The sequence below is a fragment of the Trichechus manatus genome, unplaced genomic scaffold, assembly GCF_000243295.1.
Source record: "Trichechus manatus latirostris isolate Lorelei unplaced genomic scaffold, TriManLat1.0 scaffold00009, whole genome shotgun sequence".
Classification (NCBI taxonomy): domain Eukaryota; kingdom Metazoa; phylum Chordata; class Mammalia; order Sirenia; family Trichechidae; genus Trichechus; species Trichechus manatus.
Window position 1 is genome coordinate 22,757,878 of NW_004443945.1, and position 25,122 is coordinate 22,782,999.

At 38.7% G+C, this 25,122-nt stretch overlaps 1 pseudogene; it reads left to right on the forward strand.

Moving 5' to 3' along the window:
* Nucleotides 1-21,467, forward strand: part of LOC101360466 (cilia- and flagella-associated protein 161-like) — a 92,639-nt pseudogene extending 71,172 nt beyond the window's left edge.
* The last annotated feature ends 3,655 nt before the right edge of the window (nucleotides 21,468-25,122 follow it).

Here is a 25,122-nt window from a genome sequence, read left to right on the forward strand (position 1 = left end):
CCCAGAATAAATTCATAGACTCCATCCTTAAGATGTGTTTTGCGTTGTGTGTGTGTGTATTTGTGTGTGTGTAAGCGTGGTGTAAAGGGACTTATTAAAAGAATTTGAACTTAGGCAGTTGTGGGAGATGGGTAAATAGTTTCCTTAAGCTATTGTTTTCCTCCAGCCCCTCAAAGTGCGAATTTTATTTATAGCAAACATTTTTAAAACGATGATTCTTAAACTCTTTTAGCTCATGGATCTCTTTGAGACTCTAATAAAGGTTTTCCACTGTATTCCAGAAAAAACTGCAAACACCCATGCACAGCCGTATGATCCCTGGAGAGTTACAGACACCTTAAACTCATGTGTGAACTCTTTTGAAATGTATGGATTCTCCAACTAATAAATGCTGATTGATTAAAGACCAGCTTGAAAACCAAACAGGTGTTCGGAATTCCCCCCATCATTTCATGAAAAGCAAATATCTTAGTCAGCATTAATAGAAACACTTGTCACTTACTAGTGCTTTGTCTTTAGCGTACTAAAGGATTACATATACATAAAAAAATATATAAAATAAATACATATGTAAATAACATTAAAAATGATTTGTTGTCCAATGTCACAAAACAATTTTTGTATAAATTTTTGAATGAGAAACTAATTTGCGCTGTAAACTTTCACCTAAAACACAACAAAAATAATAATAATTGTCTTGAAACTTCTTATTACCCTTTTCAAGGCTCTAAAATTGAGACTATCTCTATCCTTTCACCTTAAACCAGTGGAGCAGAGGGCTGGAACATGTGATGTGGCCACTGAGTCACACGAGGAACCACTAACTCAGCTAGTTCTCCTAGGTACAGAGCCAGACAGCCAAGCTGGGGAATAAACTAAAGAACCAGAGATGTGAACATTCTCACAAAGCAATCCCAGTGTATGATGTGTTTGGGGACAGAATTTTCATACATTATCAGGTGTAAGGCAAACCCTCTTGTGAGATTGTATTAACAGATGGACCTTCAGACCTACGATACTACGAAGTGTCTCTACTATGTTCAGGAATTTATGTCAATTCACCAGATTTCAGGCTTGAAGGAGAAAACATGAGATCTGGCTAGTAATAGCATTTAATAAAAATCCTTCTTTTGAGCCTTTATAATTAGAGGATGCATATAATCTTTGCTCATTCACAGATAACTTTTCTACCAGCAAAACATGGTGAATTTTTGTAGGTTCAGATTCTGTCAATTTTTTGGTGAGCTTCGAGGTGACACTTTGACATAGCAGTGAGGAGGGAGGTCAACAGAATAGGATACAGCTACATCTATCTGAGGCTTGTGGAAAGTAACAGCTTGAGACAGGAAAGATTAGGCAATCAGAACTACATGACTGAAGGTTATGCATGTCTTACATATTCTATATCGACCCCCATCCCATACCGTGTTATCTTTGGATTGCTTCCATGATTCCTATATCTCTCTCTCTCTCTTCCTTCTTCTCTCTTTTTTCTCGCCACATATCCCCAGCCTTCTTCCGCAATAATCTGTCTCACATACTTGTGATTTCTCGGTCCAGTACTACTTCCTGATATCTGTTTCAAATTTTCTAGTCTGTTTCTGAATACCTATTTGTCTTATTATCTGTATCAAGATAAAAATATTCACATTTCTCCCATGAAAGGAATTCATCATCTTAAGTTCTGTTTTCTCTTTATTTCCCCCTCACCACCTTCCCAGTTCAAAATAAAATGCTATTTGCAATAAAGGAAAAAAAATTTGGGGCTCAGAGTATTCCAGATAGAGTGTAGACTCCAATGGACTTCAGTGGATCTTGCATGATAATATTTTAAGGCAGAAATTGGCTTCTCATTGTTCAGATAGAAATACTCTCTACAGCATGATTTTGCCTTTTGGGATTAATCTCTGTGTCATTCATTAAATGTTTTCCAAGTCAGCATTTTTCTCCTGGAGTCTGAACTATCATGAGATCTTTCACAATGTTCTAGGCAGAGAGCTGCATGAATACAAGTCTCATCTTGTCTGTAACCATTTAAAAACATAAAAATCACTCTGTGGGGATTAACACTTCTTTAGATAAATCACTGAGTCTTTAGCTTCAAGTTAACAATATAGCTGGTCACGATTTTACTCAGATTAAAAATAACCTCAATCTTGTTGCTTATCTAGTGATACAACATTGTACTTACGATCCACTGTGCAGGCAGACTTCTTGATCCAAATAAAAACCACAGCTTTCAGAAGAACACGCTACTCTGGATTAAATATTATTTCTGACCACTTACTGCTTTGATGTTAAATTTGGGGATCTCAAGAAGAAATCTAAAATAGCTTAATTACATGTCATGTTTTGATTAATGCAGACATAATACTTTTAGTCATTTGTCTGCATATGGAAATATTTTAAAAAGCGACTGAATAGTGTTCTTATTTCTAGAGCTAGTGACTCAACCTCAATATTCTGTGGGCAATACAGTCTCAGTCAACTTTCCCACCTCTGTACACAGGTAAGGATTTAAGCAATTCCTTAAAGCATCTCCTTTCCTAGATTATCTCTTTAGGATAGCATTTATTTTTCTATTGAGAGCTTATGATATTTATTGTAATGTTGTTAACAAAGACCCAAGTTTTAAGTGTCTGTGAAAATGTAGGACAGCACCCACTAATGGGATCCTCAGATGCTCACATTTCATTTTCTATAATGAGATTAAAAACATGGATATAATACTATGCCAACACATAAAAATAGATACTATATTTTAAAGAAATAGAATCCATCCAGTCTTCTCCTCATGCTATACAAAACATAATGTTAGTTGAGAATACACACACACACACACACAAACACATACACACACACACAATAATCTGAAAGCATTTGTACATGATAGTTATCAATTCAAAGAGTCAATAGCCCTTTAACAAGTGCCTCTATATGCCTACCACGCTATCCTTGAACTGGGAGATATAAAATGCTTTTTAGGGAGTAGACTCATAAACAGATAATTCCAACATAACTTGGGAATTATGGTGACAGATGTACTCACAGCATACTATGGAAGCATAGAAGAGAGACACCTAGCCTGCCCTGTGGTATCTGGAAGGAGAGAAGGAAAGGACACCTGAGAAGAGTCTTGTACTTTAGAAGTTATTCAGGCAAAAGATAGTAAAGAGTCCCTCCAGGAAAGTGGATGGCACAAGAAAAGGCAAAAATGTGAAACATCACAGCTGATACATTTCATTAGCAGGCAGGCAGTGATGGGAAATGGTACTAGAGAGGTAATTAAGGTCGAGTCACAAAAGGTACTGTGTGAAAACCTAGGGCATCTGGATTTTTCTCATGGTAATAGAAGAGCACTGAAGGTTTATTTAGGGGAGCACATAGTCAGATTTGTGCTTTTAACAGATCACTTTGGCAGCAGGAAGGATGAATGATTTGAAAATGGAAAAACTGGAGACATAGAAACCCAGAGAGGGTGCTATTCCAGTAGACTATAACAGAGTACTGAAGGTAGAAATAAAGAAAGAGGAGAGACATTTGGAGGAGGCATTTAGGAGGAAAATCAGTAGGATTGGTGAGAGGATGAAGAAGGAAAATCAAGGTTGATTCCTGGATTTCCAACTTGAAGTAACAAAGGTGCTGGTAGTGTTAATGAATGAGACAGGGAAACAAGGGGAGTAAAGATTTGCAGAGCAAAGTAAAAGATAAGTTTGAGGACATAGTCTTTAAAAAGCCATTGGGACATCCAAGTAAAAATTCCAACTGATAGTTACATATATGGAGCCTATCATGCAGGAGAGTTCAAACTGGCTGCAGGCATTAGGTTTGTGTGCTTTTAGCATATGTTGCTGTTAGCTGCTGTCAAATTGGCCCCAAATTGTAGAGACTCCATGCACTGTTGGTAGTTAAAAATCATATAAGTAAGCTAAACAGAGCAGTGGTCCAGGCCCATGGAGAAGAACTATACTTAACGACCAAAGGAGAAAGAGAAACCACGAAAGAGACTAAGAAGGAATTCGTCAAAGAGGCTCAAAAGAATTGGCTCTAAGAGGTAAGAGAAGAGCTGGAAGCGGGTAGTATTGGAGGAACCAAGGTAAAAACTTAAAAAAGGAGAACTTGGTCAAAAGTGCCAAATGCTCAAGGGAGCATGAATAAGTTGAATACTAAAAAGAATTCATTGGTTTTAGCAACTCAAAGATTGCTGGTGATCTTCGCTAAACAAGTAGCTTTGACCAAGATGAGGAATGCCTCATCCTTGGAGTATGGATGCAGAATCTTTGATAAGATAATATTTACAAAATATTATTCTTTTGTAAAGTCAAGTCAAGCCAAGAGAAGAAATAAATTTCCAGAGGTAGTTTATGGAAAGTCTTGGCCTTTATGGATTCCCTATAAGTCATGGATTTACTGGGTGTTTTTTTGTTTTTGTTTTTTTTTGTTTTTTTTTTGCTTATGGAGGTTTTCTTTGATTAGTCTCCAGATTTTGCCAGTAACACAGGTTGCTGCTGTTTGATGATGAGAGTTTCAGAAATGTGTAATCTTTTACTGAATTTCTAATTGGCTATATTTTTTAGATCCAAATTGTCTTTTAGGAAACTTCACATAAGTACCTATACTTCAACACTGTGGGAGAGGGGACAAAAGTTCCCTGGATTTCAGAGGAAGAAAAAGGAAAAACGTTTATCAAATACATACAATACACCTAACAGAATATTCACTCCAAGATATTAATTTATTCTAGCATAATTACTCTTTTTAAAAAAAATAGTTGTCACTTAAAAGTTTTCTACCTACTGGAGGTAATATTTAATCTAACAATGAAGGATAAAGAGTTTACAAATGGTGTAGTAGGCAGCATAGCTAAGAGGTTAGGCAGACAGATATAGAATTAGATTATTATGATTTGAATTCCCACTCCACCATTTCCTAGTTGTATGAGCTCAGTCAAGTTATTTAACCTTTCTGTGCCTCAGTGCTTCTATCTATAATATATGGATAATAGTAATGTTACTGTTGTTAGGTACCATCGAGTCGGTTCTGACTCATAGTAACCCTATATGCAACACTGCCTGGACATCCTCAAAATCATTGTTATGCTTGAGCCCATTGTTGCAGCCACTGTGTCAATCCATCTCATTGAGGGTCTTCCTCTTTTTCACAGACCCTCTACTTTACCTAGCTTACTGTCCTTCTCCAGGGACTGATCCCTCCTGATAACATGTCCAAAGTATATGAGATGTAGTCTCGCCAGCCTTGTTTTTAAGGATCATTCTGTTCATTCTTTTGGCAGTAGGTATATATTCAATATTCTTCGCCAACACCACAATTCAAAGACGTCAATTCTTCTTCAGTCTTTCTTATTCATTGTCCAGCTTTTGCATGTATATGAGGCGATTGAAAACATCATGGGTTGGTTCAAGTGCGCCTTAGTCTTCAAGGTGACGTCTTTGCTTTTCAACACTTTAAAGAGGTCTTTGGCAGCAAATGTGCCCAATGCAATATGTCTTTTGATTTCTTGACTGCTGCTTCCATGGGTGTTGACTGTGGATCCAAGTAGAATGAAATTCTTGACAACTTCAATGTTTTCTCCGTTTATCATGATGTTGCTTATTGGTCCAGTTGTGAGGATTTTTGTTTCCTTTATGTTGAGGTGTAATCCATACTGAAGGCTGTGGTCTTTGATCTTCACCAGTAAGTGCTTCAAGTCCTCTTCACTTTCAGCAAGCAAGGTTGTGTCATCTGAATAATGCAGTTTGTTCATAATAGAACCTGCCTTAAATAACTTTGGTTAGAATTAAATGAGATAAGAAGAGTATAAAGAGCCTTCACATAGTACCTGGCACGTAAAAAGTATTCGTTAAATGTTAGCTATTTTTTTAAAAAAACAAATAAATAAACATGAACTATGGCAATTGTTATTATCTAACCTTTTCAATATCTCCCCCTAAGCTCCTCCAAAAATAAAATTACTTTCCACCTACTTTATCTAAAGACAGAACATCTAAAACTCCTCCAAACCTAGCTGCATGTTATAATCATCTGGGGAATCTTCTATTTTTTATTCCTTTCTTTACTATATCCTTGTTTTCTGTTAACTCTGAGACCACATTTATAATAATTGTTTTAAAGTTCTTGTCTGCCAATTCCATCATCTCTGCCATTTCTAAGGATGTTTCTATTGACTGATTTTTCTCCTTGTTATTGGTCTCATTTTCATGCTTCTTTACATGTCTAGTAATTTTTGATTGGATGTAAACAGTGTTAATTTTACACTGTTGAGTGATGGATACTGTTGCCTTTCTTTTTCTTTTAATGTTGGGCTTTGTTGTGGCAGGTAGTTAAGTTCCTTGTAGATCAGCCTGATCCTTTACTGGCTTGTTTTTAAACTTTGTTAAGGAAGGTGTAGAGTAGTCCTTATTATCGAGCTAGTTTAGCAATATTTCTAAAGCATAACTCTTCTGGAGTCTCTGTTTACTTCCATAGGTATTCAGTAAAAACCTCTCTACACTGGCTGGTCAAAATTTGACATCTCCTAGTCATATGTGAGCTCTAAGAATTTTTCAACATACTGCTACTTGTCTGATTCGGATTTGTAGAGTTTCTCTCTACACATCTATGGCTTAGTATTCAGTAAAAGACTCAAGGAAAAGCTTATTCACATTTTACTGTATAGCTCCCTTCTCTGGTTCTCTGCCTTGCTAATTCTGGCTGCCTCAGCTTTCTTGAACTCTGATTTTAGCCTCTCAACTTGGTGTGCTCTGCTTCAGATCCCCCTTCCTGCTCATTGTCAGAAGTTGTCTCCAGGCAGAAAGCTGGGGGATCATTGAGCTCATGTCCGTAGTTATGCTTCTCTCAGGGATCACAGTCCTGTGCTTCCTAGTGTCCATGTCAGAAAACTGTTGTTTCATATATTTTGTAAAGTTTTCTAATTGTTTGCAGAAGAAGAGAAAGTCCAGCCCGGTTAGTGCATCACGGATAGAAGCTTTAGGAATTTAAAAAATATCCCTGTGGCCAGACTCCACCTCTACAGATTCTGATTTACTTGCTTGAGACGGGGCCTTAGCTTTGATGTTTTATTTAAAAGCCCCCCAGGTTATGCTAATGTTTATTCTGGGCTGAGAACCACTGAACAGAGGAAGTTCCTGCATCAGCTGGTAGAAGAGATCAGGTTCGTTTGGTCAGAGTAAGTGGAGCCAGCTGAAGCCAAAGAGTGCTTATCTTCAGGAATGGGAAGTTCCTCCCTTAGGAATGATGAGTTGTGAGAGGCATGAGGAAAAGCAGCAATCCTTCCACCTACTCAATTATGATCAAGTACAAGTGGTTCTCAACATCCTCTTCATGTTTTCCTTCTTTTTCTCTTTCTCTTCTCTCATCCTCTAACAGTAACTGGGTGGAGGGAGACCCAAGTCAGATTTAGATCAGTGATACTCATTGGCTGCACATTGGAATCACCTGAGAAGTTTTAAAAACTCTCTATGCCAAGGCCCCAGCCCCAAAGATGCTGATTTAATTGGTCTCGAGAATAGCCTGGGTGTAGTCATTTTTAAAGCCTCCCTAAGTGGTGTGCAGCCAGTTTTAAGAACCACTGTTCAGGGGATTTGGGTTGATGATCTGGTTGGTGTTGGTAGAGAAAATACATTATAGTTGTTGTCTTCCCACTTCATCCTTTCCCAGTGGACATTCTTGGATATCTCCCATTCCATTCCTTCAGAATCACAAAAGTTGGAAAATTATGGGAATCCTAGTTATGGATTGTTTCTAAAGTTTCTTACATAATAAAGTCACCTAGAATCCACTATTTCTAAACCTACTGCCATTGAGTTGATTCCAACTCATAGCGACCTTATAGGACAGAGTAGAATTGCCTTGTAGGGTTTCCAAAGCTGTAAATCTTTACAGAAGCAGACTGCCCCCATCTTACTCCCATGGAGCAGCTGGTGGGTTGGAGCTACAGAACTTTTGGTTGGCAGCTGAGCACTTTAACCACTGTGCCACCAGGGCTCCTCCCCGCTATTTCTAGGCTCCAAGAATTAATACGTAAACTATAGTCATATTACAGCTGCAACAATTCTTCTATTAGATTTATGTTAATAGAACATTTGTTCATAGTTTTATACGGCCAGAAAGCCACTGCCAAACCATTTGCTTCTGTTTTCACTTGAGTGCTGTGTACACTATTGATGTCCACTGGCTCGCACCCAGAGAGGCCCTGGCTCTTGAACAGTTGTTATTTTTGGGAAGCCCTCCTTGACCCTGAGGTCCTGTTTGTGTCTGGGATTCCCAGCCCTTTTCCATTATCTCCCTCTATCCTATGCACCTGCATGGGAACTGAGACCAACATTAACCTTCTCTAGCTTAGGCAACTGAGATTCCACACCTCATCATGGTTGGATATTACTCATAGGAAACAGCCTTGCCTACGATCAAAGACTAACATGAGTCATTATCATTTTTCTTTGATTAATAACTAGCCATGGAGACTGATCATCCTAAGACACTTGGAGTAGCATTTCCTGTAGTAAAGATGGTCCCAGAAGATGTTGGAGATAAAGGTACAGCAGGCCAAATAGCTAACAAAGTGTTGTGCTTGTCAGGAAACATTTTTGGAACATTTAACTCCTTGTTTTTATATATGCAGGGTATTCTAGAATGCAATCAAATTTGTGCCTCCAAAGAGATATATCTTTGGATATGGCACATAAACATTAACTACAAAGAGAATACTATCACCCCATGTTCTCCTTACTTCTGTTAATGGAATGACTACTTCTCCTGACATACTGGCTCAAACTTCAATTATCTTTGTCTCTACCATCTCCCTCCATTTCCACATCTCAAGTATTCAATTCAATGCAACACATATTTACTGAGCACCTCTGTGTGCCAGCACTAGGGACCTGATTTCATGAGCCTTCATTCTTGGAAAAAAGGCAAATAATAAATTAATTTATAATATACTAAGTGGTGATATGTGCTATGTAAAAATACATAATTAAAAATACATTACAGGGAGTCATGGGAGGAAAGTGTACTTTATTTAGGGTGGGCAGGAAAGGACTCTCTCATACAATATGAACAGAGAAGTGAAGGAAGTGACAAGGTAAGCCACGTGGAAATCTGGACAAAGAGCATTCTAGGCAGAAGGCACAGCAATAATTGCAAAAGGCTTTCTAAATCCCACTGAGAGCAGACAGAGATTCTACTTATTCATTTTTGTGTCACCAAAGCCAAACTCAGGCCCTTGAACATAGTACATGCTCAATACTGATTCATTTACTTGAATGGAGAGGAAAAAATGAAAAATAAGACTCCTTTATAAGTAGGCATATATTCAACTGTTACATATTAGCATGACTGCATCAGTTGTTTAAGGTCACCTTTGGATCTTATTGATGAATGCCTGAACAAATCAGTTGACAGATATCTTGAATGCCACTGTGACTAAGTGGGCAGTATATACCATAGTTGCAACAAATATCCTCTTACCTTCAGGCTAAATACTGCAGAAAAAAAAATTTAAATACTGGTTTTAAGAGGATGAGAAGGAAAGGGCCAAATATCTATGAAATATCTAAGGACGAGAATATGATGGAAATGGACATCTCAAATTCAGACATAAGAGTCACCAAAGTACTTAACACAGTGTCAGGCACATGACACATAATCGGCTGTCAATATCTGTTGGTTGAATGAGTGAGAGGGAGCTAAGACTATGTTCTGCAAATCATGAAGTCTATGCCATTTAAGGTAGCCATTCCCCACTCAACATCCTTTGATTTCCTAAGAGACCGTGACACTGGACAGATTTAGTTTGTTATTGTGGTACATAATATTTTCCAAAGATGGCCTCCACCATATCTCCTAAACCATATTCTCTTCTAGACTCTTGCCATCCTCCCCAGCAAGAGGTGGAGTTTATGTCCCCTCTCCTTGAAACTGGGTGAGCTTTTGTTGACTGCCCTGACCAATAAGGGACAGCAGAAGGGATGCTGTGTGATTTCCAAGTCTAGGTCATAAAAATGTCATGCACTTATGCTTTCTTCTTAGTACATGCTTGCAATCAAGCTACCATGCAGTGATTAAATCTGGGAAAGTTAGAGAAACCCCCAAAAGGAGAGAAACTGGCAACCCTTGACTCAGGCCCATTTCAGCTCCCAGCTGACAGCCAGCACAAATTTTCCAGCCATATGAGTGAATAAACTATCTTTTTTCCCCCCAAGGTTACAAAGATATTTAATGAGACTTTTTATTAAATGTTATTTAGGTGAAAGTTTACAGCACAAATTTCTTTCTCATTCAAAAATGTATACATAAATTGTTTTGTGACATTAGTTTCAATCCTTGCAATGAGTCAGCACTCTCCCCCTTTCCCTTTCCACCCTGGGTTCTCCATGTCCATCCGTCCAGTTTTCCTGTCCCTTCCTGCCTTCTCGTTTTTTGCTTTTGGGCAAGTGTTGCCCATTTGGTCTCATATACTTGATTGAACTAAGACACATGTTCCTCATGTGTGTTATTGTTTATTTTATAGGCCTGGCTGAAAGGTAAACTTCGGGAGTGGTTTCAGTTCTGACTTAGCAGTGTATCTGGCCATAGTCTCGGGGGTTCCTCCAGTCTCTGTCAGACTAGTAAGTCTGGTCTTTTTTTGTGAATTTGAATTTTGTCCTACATTTTCCCCCACTATGTCCAGGACCCCCTATTGTGATCCCTGTCAGAGAAGTCGGTGGTGGTAGCCTGGCACCATCTAGCTCTTCTGGGCTCAGGCCGTGGTTCATAACGTCCAGTAGTCCTTTGGGCTAATATTTTCCTTGTGTCTTGGGTTTTCTTCATTCTCCTTTGCTCCGAACACAATGGGACCAATAGCATCTTAGATGGCTGCTCACAAACTTTTAAGATCCCAGATGCTACTCACCAAAGTAGGTGTAGAACATTTTATGAATTTTGTTATTCCAATTGACCTACATATCCCCTGAGACCATGGTCCCCAGCACTTAGCCCCAGTAACTCTGTCCCTCAACGTGTTTTGACATGTCTAGGAAACTTCTATGAGTTTGCATTGGTCAAGTTGTGCTGCCTTTCCCTATATTGTGTGTTGACTTTCCTTTCACCAAAGTTAACTTGTCTACTATTTAGTTAGTGATTTCTCCTCCCCACCCCACCCCTCACCTCCCTAGTAACCATCAAAGATTGTTTTCTTCTGTGTGTAAACCTTTCCTTGAGTTTTTATGATAGTGGTCTCATACAATATTTGTCCTTTTGTGATTGACTTATTTCACTTAGCATAATGCCCTCCAGATTCAACATGTTGTGAGACGATTTTCAGATTCATCATTGTTCATTATGGTTGCTTAGTATTACATTGTGTCTATGTACAATAATTTGTTTATCCATTCATCTGTTGATGGGCACATAGGTTGTTTCCATCTTTTTTTCTATTGTGAATAATGCTGCAATGAACATGGGTGTGTATATGTCTATTCGTGTGATGGCTTTTATTTCTCAGGATATATTCCTATGAGTGGAATTTCTGGATCATATGGTATTTGTATTTCCAGCTTTTTAAGGAGGCACCATATCATTTTCCATAGTGGTTGTACCATTTGACATTCCCATCAACAGCGCATAAGAGTTTCAGTCTCCCTGCAATCTCTCCAACATTTGTTATTTTCTGTTTTTTTTTTTTTTTTGATTAGTGCCAGTAATATCAGGTGAAATAATATCTCATTGTAGTTTTTGATTTGCATTTCTCTAATAATCGCAAGCATTTCCTCATGTATCTGTTAGCTGCCTGAATGTCTTCTTTGGCGAAGTATCTGTTCATATCCTTTGCCTATTTTTTAATTGGATTATTTGTCTTTTTGTTGTTGAGGTGTTGAAGTATTCTATAGATTTTAGAGATTAGGCCCTTGTCAGATATGTCATAGCCAAAACTTTTTCCCAGTCTGTAGGTCCTCTTTTTACTCTTTTGATGAAGTCTTTTTAAGAGCATAAGTGTTTAATTTTTAGGAGCTTCCAGTTATCTAGTTTATCTTCTGGTGTTTGTGCATTGTTATCGTATTTATGCCATGTACTAGGGCCCCTAGCATTGTCCCTATTTTTTCTTCCATGATCTTTAACGTTTTAGGTTTTATATTTAGGTCTTCAATCCATTTTGAGTTAGTTTGTGTGTATGGTGTGAGGTATGGGTCCTGTTTCATTTTTTTACAAATGGACATCCAGTTTTGCCAGCACCAGTTGTTAAAAATACTGTCTTTTCCCATTTAATGGACTTTGGGCCTTTGTCAAATATCAGCTGACCACAGGTGGATGGATTTACATCTGGGTTCTCAATTTTGTTCCACTGGTGTATGTGCCTGTCATTGTACCAGTACCAGGCTGTTTTGACTACTGTGACTGTATAGTAGGTTCTGAGATCAGGTAGTGTGAGGCCTCCTACTTTGTTCTTTTTCTTTAATAATGCTTTCATTATCTGGGGCATCTTTCTTTTCCATATAAAGTTGGTGATTAGTTAAAGTTAAAGAATGTCTCGTTAAAGAATACTGTTGGTATTTGGATTGGGATTGCATTATATCTGCAAATCGCTTTGGGTAGGATTGACATTTTCACAATGTTGAGTCTTCCTATCCATGAGCATGGTATGTTTTTCCTTTTATGTAGGTCTTTTTTGGTTTCTCACAATAGTGTTTTATAGTTTTCTTTGTACAGATCTTCTACACCCCCAGTTAGATTTATTCCTAAGTATTTTATCTTTTTAGGAGCTATTATAAATGATATTGTTTTCCTGATTTCCTTTTTGAAGTTCTCTTTGTTGATGTATAGGAATCTAACTGATTTTTGTATGTTGATCTTGTATGTTGCTACTCTGCTGAATCTTTCTATTACTTCTAGTAGTTTTCTTGTGGAATCTTTGGGGTTCTCTATGTATAGGACCATATTATCTGTGAATAGGGATACTTTTATTTCTTCCTTTCCAATTTGGATGCCTTTTAATTCGTTTTTCTTGCCTTATTGCTCTAGGTAGGACTTCCAACACAGTGTTAAACAGGAGTGGTTATAAAGGGCATCCTTGTCTTGTTCCTGTTCTCAGGGGGAATGCTTTCAGCCTCTTTCCATTGAGAATGATGTTGGCTGTTACTTTTGTGTGTTGTTGTTGTTGTTAGGTGTCATCAGTCGGTTCCAACTCATAGCACCTGTATGTACAACAGAACGAAACACTGCCCGGTCCTGTGCCATCCTCACAATCATTGCTATGTTTCAACCCATTGTTGCAGCCACTGTGTCAATCTATCTCGTAGAGGGTCTTCCTCTTTTTTACTGACCTACTACCTTACAAAGCATGATGTCTTTCTCCAGGTACTGGTCCCTCCTGATAACATGTCCAAAGTGCGTAGGAGGTGAAGTCTCACCATCCTCACTTCCAAGAAGCACTCTGGTTGTACTTCTTCCAAGACAGACTTGTTTGTTCTTCTGGCAGTCCATGGTATATTCAATATTCTTTGCCAACACCATAATTCAAACACATCAATTCTTCTATCTTCTTTATTCATTGTCCAGCTTTCATATGCATATGAGGTGATTGAAAATATCATGGTTTGGTTCAGATGCACCTTAGTCCTTGTCTTAGTTATCCAGTGCTATTGTAACAGAAATACCACAAGTGGATGGCTTTAACAAAGAAAAATTTATTCTCTCACAGTCTAGGGGGTTAGAAGTCCGAATTCATGGTGCAAGCTCCAGGGGAAGGCCTTCTCTCTCTATCAGCTCTGGGGGAAGATCTTTGTCATCAATCTTCCTCAGTTGAGGAGCTTCTGAGTGCAGGGACCCTGGGTCCAAAGGACGCACTATTCTTCTGCCTCTTGTTTCTTGGTGGTAAGAGGTCCCTAGGTCTCTCTGCTTCCTTCCCTCTTTTATGTTTCAAAAGAGATTAATTTAAGACACAACCTAATCTTGTAGATTGAGTCCTGCCTCATTGATATATCTGCCACTAATCTCACCTCATTAACATCATAGAGGAATGATTTACAACACATAGGAAAACCACATCAGATGATGAAATGGTGGACAATCACACAATATTGAGAATCATGGTCTTGCCAAGTTGGCACATGTTTTGGGGGACACAATTCAATCCATAAAAGTCCTCAAAGCGACATCTTGGCTTTTCAATATTTTAAAGAGGTCTTTTGCAGTAGATTTTTCCAATGCAATACATCGTTTGGTTTCTTGACTGCTGCTTCCGTGGGCATTGCCTGTGGATTAAGTAAAATGAAATCCTTGACAACTTCAATCTTTTCTCTGTTTATCTTGATGTTGCATATTTGTCCACTTGTGAGAATTTTTGTTTCTTTATGTTTAGGTGTAATCCATACTGAAGGTTATAATCTTTGATTTTCATCAGTAAGTACTTCAAGTCCTCTTCGCTTTCAACAAGCAAGTTTGTATCATCTGCATATCGAAGGTTATTAATGAGTCTTCCTCCAATCCTGAAGCTGCATTCTTCTTCTTATAGTTCAGCTTCTCAGATTATTTGCTCAGCATGCAGATTGAATAAGTGTGGTGAAAGGATACAACCCTCAGGCACACCTTTCTGGCTTTGTATAGTCACCTTTATAATGTTGAGGAATTTTCCTTCTATTCTTGTTTTATTTAGAGTTTTTATCAGGAATGGGTGTTGAACTTTATCACATGCCTTTACTGCATCGATTGAGATGGGCTTATGATTCTTTTCTTTTGTTTATGCATGTGGTGGATTATATTGATTGATTTTCTAATGTTGAACCATCCTTGCATACCTGGTATGAATCCCACTTGGTCGTGGTGTATTTTTTTTTTATAAGATGCTGAATTATATTGGCTAGAATTTTGTTGAGAATTTTTTAATCATATTCATGAGAGATATTGGTCTGTAATTTTCTTTTTTGTGGTGCCTTTGCCTAGCTTTGGTATCAAGGCTATGCTGGCTTCATAGAATGAATTCGGGAGCGTTCTTTCCTTTTCTATGCTCCTCTTTGAATGTTTGGTAGAATTCTCCAGTGAAGCTATCTGGGCCAGGGTTATTTTTTTTATTGGGAGTTTTTTTCTTTTCTTTTTTGTTTTCTTTTAATTATCTCTTCAATCTCTTCTCTTGTTTTGAGTCTGTTCAGATTTTCTATCTCAGCTTGTGTTAGTTTAGGTAGGTAGTGTATTTCTAGAAATTTGTCCATTTCCTCTTGGTTCTCAAATTTGTTGGAGTACAATTTTTAATAGTATTCTGTTATGATCCTTTGATTTCAGTTAGGGCTGTTGTAACATCCCCCATCTCATTTCTTATTTGGCTTATTTGCTTCCTCTCCTCTTTTTCTTTTGTCATTTTGGACAATAATTGGTCAATCTTTTTGATCTTTCCAAAGAACCACCTTTTGGGCTTGTTGATTCTTTCTATTGTTTTTCTGTTCTCTGTTTCATTTCTGCTCTAATATTTATTATTTCCTTTCTTCCTGTGCCTGTGGGCTTCTTTTGCTGTTCTCTGTTCAAGTTGTAGGACTAATGTTTTGGTTTTGTCCAGTTTTTCTTTATTGATGTGTGTGTTTATTGCTATACATTGACCTCTGATCAGTGCCTTTGCCGTATCCCAAAGGTTTTGGTGTGATGTGTTTTCATCCTCATTTGATTCTAGGAATTTTTTTTTTATTCCCTCTTTGATTTCTTCTATTAACCAGTTGTTTTTAAGCAAGGTGTTATTCAGTTTCCATGTATTTGATTTTTTCCCTTGCTCTTCCTGTTATTGATTTCTACTTTTATGGCATTGTGGCCAGAGAGAATGCTTTGTATATTTCAGTGTTTTGGATTTTACTGACGGTTGCTTTATGGCCTAAAATGTAGTCTACTCTGGAGAGTGTTCTATATGTGTTGGAAAAGAATATACACTTTGAACAAACGATCTTGAAATGGTTCATCCAGCCCCAAGTAGAGCTGCCCCAGTAAGATGAGCCATCTCTGCAAGTCCTATTCAAATCACAGATTCATAAGAAAATAAATGACCAATGTGGTTTTTAGTCATAAGTTTTGGGACAATTTGTTACATAGCAATAGATAACCAGAAGAGCTACTGTACACACAGATAGCTACTATGAACAATTGTAATAGCATATTCCAGTGTTCATCCCCTGGAAGGTGAGAATTAGGAGCTCATACTATGGATTAGACAGGGTAATAAACTTGAGAACTGTTGTGAACATATACATTTTTGTACCATGATTGATAATAAAGAACTTCCTCCTTAAAGGAACCAGGCTGGGAAGAGCATAAGAAGGAGAAATAAAACATCTGAAATGTTTTATAAATTTATTAACAAGCTTATTAGATAATTACGGGAGTAAATCTACCTGGATTGTTAACCGAATCTAACATTTACTATTTATTATGTATGTAATTACTTTATTGACTTCTCTTGCTAATACATTCATATATCTTAAAGGCAAAGTAAATTAAACAGAAAAATATCTGGAACTAAATTTGATTAATTTGGAGGAATTGATTATTGAAGTGGAAATAAATAATTGATTATCCAAGTGAACCTAGGAATGTTATAAGAATCAGATGCCCTAAAGCAGAAATTGCAAATCAAGTGCCACCTCTGGTCATCTGGTGGTAGCTATTGAGCCACGTTTTGAGAAGAACTCAGAGGAAGAATGCAGTTCATGGGAAAGGGTACCTTGATCAGTTAGTGATATTGGTCATAGGCACAACAGTAAGGCATGGAGGTGCCAAATTCGGTGTTTTCCGTCATGATCATAGGCCATGGGGCTAGTGGACTTCATGAATGATAGAGACTAGATAAGTCAGTTCCATGAGACGGTATAGAAGTAGTTCCAGGGTGTCAGCCTGTTCTCCAAATCATAATTCTGACTAGGCAACTTCAAGTGAGTTCAGTGAGGAAAAAATGGGTGAAGTAGCCTAAATAATTAATGGCTACACAGAAAACTATCCAAGTAGTTTAAAGTTTAAAAGGAATGCACAAAAGATAAAAATAAAGGCACATAGCTAAGGATCAACAAAAGAATGCAGGAAGAATGATGTTCAAAAGATTAATGCTGGAAATAAGCTGAAACTCACAAACATGGAAAGACCATTGAAAGGACTTTATGGGGCTGGGTGCAAGAATAATGAGGAAAGGATAGAATTATAATTTTATAGACAGAGAAAGGTAGAAAAACTTGTGAGGCATTCATCGTCTCTGCCAAAATAATTGATCTTTCAACTGTAAAGGATGAAAGAGACAATGGAAAAAGGAGAATGGAATTGAAGCTCACTGCAGGTCTGGTGATTGTAAGAATCTAGGTGCCCTAATTGAGTTCAGGGATCCTAATTAGAAATAACTGCATCCCAGACACTAGGAGGAGGTCAGCTACCTTCTGTCAGTGATCACTGTGGCATAGCTAAGGGTGAGAGAGTTTTTAAAAGAAATCAAATATTTTCAAAATGTTGAAGAATTTTGATTCTGCAAAGTACAGGTCAATGAGTTTGATGTAGTCTAAAACAAGATTCTAGACTATATCCTTAAATCATATGAGTTTTCTTAAGGCAAGCCTTATTGGACCAGCCTCATTTTATTTCGGGATTGAATTTCTAGAGTAATTGATCATGGTAACATAGAGTTCAGTGCATATGGATTTTAGTAAGCTTCCCAACAGAGCATCTCAAGACATTCTTGAAGACAGCATAAGAAACGCAAACAATGAAATGGGTTCATAACTGGTTTAATGACTGTGTCCAAAGGGTACTTTTAGTATCCCCTGTTAGGGAAGCTTCTCATGGCACACAGTAAGTAAGGCTCTTTCCTTAACACTATCCCTCTAAACATTTTATTAATGGCATGCTAAGCACAAGATGGGAAGCAAAGAGAACACTGTAACATTGCATGGCTTTTGTAAGGATCACAAAAAATAATAATAATAATAATAACATGATGATATAAATGTAGCACAGTTGGAATTTAACAGGCACGCATGTATGGTTCTATGATCCAAAAAAAAAGTCCACAGCTGAGGGAAATGGGATTGTAGTTGATTGTAATGGCTGAGGCTGCAGTTATCTACCAAGTTCTTTGTTACTTGAAACCAAAAGAATATATAGCCCAAATCTGAAAATCAAGAGTTAAGGCTTCAGTCATTTAGAAATTATCCATTTTACATCATTTTTCTCAGATAGCCAGGCCAGCCTCCCTTAGCCTTTTGCTCTAAATAGTTCTTTTTAACAAAAGGAGAGAAGTGTGAATGAAGGTAAAGCTTCAGAAATTGGGAATTGGATTAACTTTCACTAGCAATTATCTTTTTCACCCTGGTTTAATAAATGGGGGTGAATGTTTCAAAACTTAATGAAAGGGGCCAAGGGGGTTGATAAATTAAGACTTAGATCCCAGAAGAACTATGTTTTCCTAATGCTTGAGAATCACAATAATTAAAGTAATTGAATTATGACATTTACTAAAATTCTCACAACTCTTTATCTGCTGTCTCGCCAAACGCAGTACTAGTCACACTCTTACTAGTGGGATTTCTTTTTTTTCTTAATTAAAATAATTTATATATTATTACAAGCACTATGTGTATCTTGTAGAAAGTTAGAAAATACAGATAAACAAGAATAAGAAAATAAAAACACAAGACATTTGCACGAACACTTTATTACATGTGCTTCCTGATCTTTTTATGCATATTATATGTATGTGTGTGTAAAAATACACGTGCATTTTTAATCCAAAATTATATATCATACATGCTCTTTGTAACCTACTTTCTCAGCTAATCTCTATCTTCTCATAGCAACAAATGTTCACTTTCTCTAATTCCTAATCTAGTTTCAAATTTGCCCAGTTGTACCAAAATGTCCTTTAGAGATAAGTGGTTCAAACCAGGATCCCATCCAGGACCACATATTGCATCTGGTAGTTCTGTTTTTTACCTCTCTTCTAATCTAGCACATCACCCCTATCCAACTCTACTTTATGACACTGACATGTAGAATTGTTTTCCTGCAGTTAAAGGCTTAAAGGATTGAAGTTAAACATTTTTGGCTTGAGCACATCATAGGTGATACATTAAATCACAACAGAGTATCTGGTTGCCTAATAAGAATATTGAATTTTTTTTTTAATGGAGTAGATTGGTAGATAATAAAATGATTTTACACTGAAAAAAAGAAGTATTATTAACCCAAAGGGATAAAAATGAAAGATTTAAAAACTAAATTTAGTACGTAAGTCAGAAGAGAGTAGCTGGAGGATTAACGACTCGAAAGCAGGGCATAAAAACAGCTCTTGCATTTTTTCTATGCCTGTGTTCGCAGCAACTGTCGGACATCAAACAGAAGAACTTTCTCAGATTTCTCACTGGAAGCAGTGCTTCCCTGAAGATTAAATAAGAAGGATTAGGGAGATAACTGCTATCCAAGCCTGTCTACATAATTTATAAAGAGGAATGGCTGATTTCCTTTTAATATAAATTTTCTTTGATGGTAAGAGTCAAGGATCTGGTTCGAATGTAAAATCATTGCCATGTAAGCCTGGGACAGAGTGACCTCAGTCACAGAGAACCCAGAGTAAGGTTTTCTCTTTTACTTTCATGCATTTGCTCTGTCAAGCAAAAGTTACATCCTTTGAAATACCAGATAACTTCAGAGGAGGTTAAAAGATGGTTCTGTAGTCATTTCTCCAACCTGCAAGCCCCAGTAAGCTGCAATTTCATCAGCACCCCCTGGGGCCTAGGTCAGGGCTTGATATGTGTAGGACAAGAGACCACACGAGGCCTAAGTGGAGCAGGGCCTTCAGTCTGAGCTCCATCAGGCTTTTTTGCCTGTGTGGACCTCACCTGCTGACATGGGTTAATAGGAATAGATCCAGGAAGCCAAGAGGAAAGAATGCTGCTGTTTGATCTAAAAGGAAAAGGAAAGTAATAGCTGCGGGGAGGAGGAGACAAGAAAAGATGAGGAAGCTGGAGAAACTCAGCTGTGTTGGGGGGAAGCGCAGAAAGCTGTAAGGCCAAGCTCCATAATCCACACGCCGAAGACACCTCACCTCCCACCTCTGAGAAGAGAGCAACTCCACGAGAGGCTCAGAGAGAGATGTCTCATGTCAGAATCAGAGAACAAGAAGGTGATTGTACATCAGGTTGTGATAAGCAGATGAAATTGTCACAGCAAAGAACATTTTCCCTGCATGGAAGTTGTGAGCCGAGTGTCACTCATGTTTCTTTCCTGCTGAATTTCTCACTCTCCTCAGAATGCTATGGCTGGCCCCAAACCATTACTTATCTTTCCTGAAAAGAGGAAACAGACCTCTGTCTCGGACAAGGTTCATAGGTCTGTGGACCAGGCCCAGAGACTCCAGAGACACCAGGAAGCATTGTTAAGAACCCACATGTGCTTTTCTTTCTCTCTCTCTCTCTTTTTCTCTTTCTCCCTTCTTTGCCTTTCTCATTTCCCCAAGCATTCTACAATGAAGTAAAAATATTCAAATAATACTTATTTTTTAACCATTCCCGTTATGCTCACATTTCTTTTTCTGTTCTCAAATTTTTCTTTTTGAACTTGAGGTGCTTCTGATCTAAAGCCTACCAACCATCATATGTATTATTCAGGACTATTATTGACCCTCTGGATTTCATTCATTTTCTCTTCAACCAGGAGCTCATGAAAGACTTCTTAGAGAAGAGAGACAAGGGGGAACTTCTCATATAAACAGAAGACTAAAACGGAATCTTTTGAGACAGATGCAGCTTTCCGTATCTGAAGATGGACATACTCACTATGGTGACAAAGTGATGCTTGTGAATCCCGACCATCCCGAGACAGATGCTGATGTGTTTCTGACTGGGGACCTGAGCCTGTGTATGACTCCAGATGAAACTAAAGCTCACCTGAGTGATGAGTTGGAGGTGCCCTGTGGCCTGAGTGCAGCTCAAACCAAGAACCTGGTTGGCAGAAACACTTTCATGATTCTGAGTTATACTTAGTAAGTGACCATCGGACCCTCCTAAAATCATCCAAGAAGTCTTGGCTCCAGGAACTTTACCTGATGGATGAGGTCTCCTACCTGAACTGCTGGCAGGCTGCCTATGTTGACCCCCGACTGCGGCTGGAACATGCAGGCTTGCCCATCCTGGCAAATGCAAAAATCCTCATCAATCACTGCCACACGAATCGGGGACTGGTGGCCCATCGGCATCTTTTCCTAAGTACCGTTTTTGGAAAGGAAGTTGAGGTTGCTGCTCACACACATCTGGATTCGCAGAGTTGAAAAACCAAAGAATCATTGGATGCTGGTCACCGGGAATCCCAGGAAGGACTCATCCACCATTTTGGACCTGCCCAAACCCCGGGCGGAGGACACCCACGCCGTAGAGCAAGTCATGAGCCTTAACGCGCAGCAGCACACCAGACTCTTGTTCTTGCGTCTTGCTCTCATCAAATGTAAAGTTAAAAGAAATTGAGAGTTTTGGTCATGCCTCAGGCTATTATTAAGTAAAGTGCATAAGTGTCTGAACACTACATTAAAACAAACCTGTACTAAAATTATTGAATTGATGTAGGGCTTCTAGGCTATAAAAAAATACCAGCTCTGAGGAATACTCAGAAATAGTGTTTGAAAGTGGCAGATGATGCTTTGTCAATAACCTGATTCTGAAAAACAGCTTCCTCTGCTTAGATCCTACAAGGAGCAGCTTGTACAAGGATTATTTGTTCATTTTTAAAGCTATGTCTATGTAATAAGACTATCAGAATGATACTGCAAAAAAAAAAAAAAAGAACCCATATGTGCTGGATGCTGTCTAAAGTTAATGGAACAGAAGCCAGTTCTGCCCTTGAAGAGCTCCAATCTAGAACCTCATCACAGTCTATAGGTCAGGGATTATATTTTTGAAGAACTCGATAAATTTTTTCTCCTGCAATGTTCCAGTATCTTCTCCACACAAGAAGCTAGGCTATTCTGGGATCATGGAATTGGAGGAAAGATGTTAAAAGGGAGAAAAGAAAAGAAGTCTTCCTGGCATTGTTTTTCAAAAGCCTCAGCCCTTGGAGGAATGAAGAGGTTTCTAGGGCTAGCTAAAATGCTTGAGAGAAACATCAGGAGAGAGCAAGACACTTTCTGCCCATCAGACAAAGATGCCTCAAATGAAGCCAAGAGGTAGGGCAAAGGGTGAAACAGAAGAAGAGGTAGGGAGAGAAGAGAGGTGATTGGATGGGCCATTTGGCAGGAACAAGGATTGTTTTAGAAAAGGGCTGTTGTGGGAGCTTGATTGAGCACCCATGAGCAGGGCTTTGAACCAGTTCATTCCGGTTCCAACCCCTGATGAGAATTTGCATTTCCACCTCCAGATGTGCTGAATCAGAATCTACAGTTTAACAAGATTCCCAGGTGATTCTTATGTGTAATAAATTTTGAGAACCATTGCTGTACTAGTGGTTCTCAGAACTGGTCCCTAAGGAGCAGCATTAGCATTACCTGGAATATTGTTTGAAATGCAAATTCTCAGCAGAGGTTCAAACCAGAATGAACCAGTTAGAAATCCTGTCCAGGAGCCCTGTGGGAGATGAGTCAGCATCAGGCCAGCCCAGCTTTCACTGCAGTGAACATTCTTTCTGCCTGGACACAGACTAGTTTAGCTGACCCTTACGTAGGCACCTACAAGCACTTCTCTTCTTCTGTATCTAGAACTTTTCTGGTAGCCATCAAACAAAAAGTGATGTCAATATACACCTGAAAAAATTACTCCCTTGTAATTTCCTAGCATACCTATAAGTCTTGAAAAACTACTGGAGTGATGACATTGGGGAAAAAAGACCTTAGATCCCAATAAGATACTGAGCAGAGCCAGCTCAAGATTCCCTCTGAGCCAGGACTGTGATGAACACAGCCCCATTGCAACTAGGGCTCATCAGGTTAGAACTTGCAAATCTGGTGCAATCTGAATTACACCATGCATTTATACCAACCAGCCTAGAGCCAAGAATTTCTTTCTCGTCCCTTTAGCATTATTTGGGATGGACACTAGAATGCTAGAAGAATAATACAACAGGATAGAAATCAATACATTCTACACAATGTTAATGGTGGGGATATCTACTGAGTGTGATGGTACTGGAAGAAGGTGAGAAACTTCATTAAAAGAAATTAGATTGTTCAGTTCTGGAGTAGAGGTATAAGCAAAGTAGTGAACGAAAGCAACTTGTTCTCAAGCCTCTCAGTCTATTGACCCTAATGATAAACTGGCCCTCTTGAGAAAACATAGGAGGACTAGAACATACAACCTGGGTTGAAATGTAAAACACTTTATAGCTTGTATGGTAATACAGGCATTGATTAGTTAAAGTGGTTTATTAGTTTCCTAGAGCTATCATAACAAATTACCACAAACTGGTGGCTTAAAACAACAGAAATTAATTGTCTCACAGTTCTGAAGTCTAGAAGTTTGAAGTCAAAGTGTAAGTAAGCAGGACCATGCTCCCTCTGAAGGCTCTAGGGAAGAATCCTTCCTTGCCTCTTCCTAGTTTCTGGTGTCTCCCAACAATTCTTGACATTCATTGGTTTATAGCTGCATCACTCCAGTCTGTCTCCATCTTCACATGGTTTTATTTTCTGTGTGTATCTCTGTGTCCTCTCTTCTTCTTCTAAGGACATCAATTATTGGATTTAGGGCCCACCCTAATTCAGCATGACCTCATCCTAACTAGTTACATCTGCAAAGACTCTGTTTCCGAACGAAGTCACATTCTGAGACTCCGGGTAGACCTGAATTTTTGGGAGACACTATTCAATCCACTGAGAGGAGCTCTGGTGATGTAGTGGTTAAGTGCTCACCTGCTAACTGAAAGGTTGGTGGGAGAAAACACCTGGCAATCTGCTCCTGTAAAGATTACAGCCTAGAAAACCCTACAGGGCAGTTCTACTCTGTCATATGGGTCACTATGAGTTGAAATTGACTAAATGGGACCTAATAACAAATTCAACCTTCTACAAGTGGATACCAACAATAGTCCTGGGACCCTCTGCTGTGCCAGGCATTATGCCTTTAGTAGCTGGATTATGGGAAGGTTGGGGTCAGTCTTAGAGGAGAGGCTTGAGCTTCCAGGAAGGTGGAGAAGATCTAGGGTGGGAAGAGGAGGCAGGATATCAGCCATTTACCAGCTCTAATGGAAGTATTTCAACACTTCATCAACTCGTGCAGACATAAATGAGCCTCAAAAGATATTGCTAAAATGATGACTATTGGAGTTCAAGAAATTCTGGAGGCCAAGGGGATCCCGTCAAGGTCTAGCATCTAGACTCAAAGCACAACCCTATCAATGACAGTGGTACTTTGTGCCTGTGCCATAGTTCAGGCTTATGAATGTGTTGAGAGCCAGAGGCAGCACCAACCAATTTCTTACTTACTGAAAGGGCACTGGAACAGTGTTGTGTTTAGAGATTTAGAGACAACTGCCAAAGAGAGGTTACAACAAGGACATGTAGGTCCGATATAAAGCAGACTGGGGCTACTCTAAGTGAACCTTCTTTTCTAAGCTTCACCAGGCAGACTCTGGCCACCATTAATACTCCTTCCATTTATCAGATGGTTAAGGAAGAGGAAGAAGGGGAAGCCGAGGCTCACCACTGATAACGAGGGAGAGGGATAAAGGTGTGTTCCAGCCAAGGTCCCATCAGTTAGTGCTGATGAAGAGATATCATGATGGCTGAGAGGTTCAATACCAGCTTCACAAGCTGCTGGAGAGAGTGCAGGTGTTTCTTTAAAATTTCTCCAAGAAAGTCAGGAAAGATGTTCATCAGGGTTGTATCCTTTCACCATACCTATTCAATATGTATGCTGAGCAGATAATCCAATAAACCAGACTATATGAAGAAGAACTGGGTGTCAGGATTGGAGGAAGACTCATTAACAACCCACGTTATGCAGATGATACAAGCTTGCTGCTGGAAGTGAAGAGGACTTGAAGCACTTACTGATGAAGATCAAAGACCACAGCCTTCAGTATGGATTACACTTCAACATAAAGAAAACAAAAATCCTTACAACTGGACTGATAAGTAACACCATGATAAATGGAGCAAAGATTGAAGTTGTCAAGGATTTCATTTTACTTGGGTCC